The 993-nt window shown below is 46.2% G+C and overlaps 1 pseudogene; it reads left to right on the top strand.

Annotated features, from left to right (window-relative positions):
- Positions 1–275: 275 nt before the first annotated feature.
- On the top strand, positions 276–859 carry LOC102419462 (annotated as a pseudogene).
- Positions 860–993: the final 134 nt, after the last annotated feature.

Genomic DNA, 993 nt, shown 5'->3' on the forward strand with positions numbered 1-993 from the left:
CTAGGCTGCAATGTTCATAACTGCATAATGGGCATAAACTCTGTCTTCAAATATGCAGCAGAGGAGGGAAAATGTGCTAGACTCCCTTCAGTAGTGCAAAGTACATGAAAGTCTGCCCTGGAAACATGGAGAACGAACTGGAAAAAAATAACAGGGTAAAACTGGAAGTTCCTCAATCATAGGTGGAGTGGATCCAAAGAAATCTGTTTTATTAATTTTTTACCCCTGTACAAAAGTGCCCTGAAAAATACTCCTTTCCCAGACAGCTGCTGAACATGGCAGAGGAGCAGGTCCTAGTGCTCATGGCCAAGGTCATGTCCTGGGCCAGGGCCACCTAGAGGCCATCATGGCCAAGTCAGTACTGCTGGGTTGGAAGGTGCTGATTGTTGCCTGTGAGGGCATCAACCTTCCTGGCAATTTCCACAGAAACTAGTTGAAGTACCTGGTCTTTCTCCACAAGTGGATGAACATCAACCCATCCTTTGGCCCTTACCACTTTTCAGTCCCCAGCCACATCTTTTGGCAGACCATGCAAGGCACGCCATCCCACAAGACCAAGCAAGGCCACGCCACCTTAGACCGCTCAAGGTGTTTGATGGGATCCCGCTGCCCTATGACAAGAAAGAGCGAATGGTGGCTCCTGCTGCCCTCAAGGTTGTGTGTCTGAAGCCTACATGGAAGTTTGCCTACATAGGGCGCCTGGCTCATGAGGTTGGCTGCAAATACCAGGGAGCCACAGCCGCTCTGGTGGAGAAAAGAAAAGAGAAGGCCAAAATCCATGGAAACAGGCCAAAAAGAACTGGAGAAGAAAATTGACAGATGCACAGAAGTCTTCAAGACTCATGGACTCCTAATCTGAGCCCAATAAAGTTGACTCAAAATAAGTAAATATAAATAAAGTGCCCCCCAAAACAAAAATCTCATTACTATATTAAAATTCAGCCTAAGGTTTCGCAAATATGATGTGTGATACAGACATCAGAATTGATGTAA

The sequence above is a fragment of the Myotis lucifugus genome, unplaced genomic scaffold, assembly GCF_000147115.1.
Source record: "Myotis lucifugus unplaced genomic scaffold, Myoluc2.0 scaffold_609, whole genome shotgun sequence".
Taxonomy (NCBI): Eukaryota; Metazoa; Chordata; class Mammalia; order Chiroptera; family Vespertilionidae; genus Myotis; species Myotis lucifugus.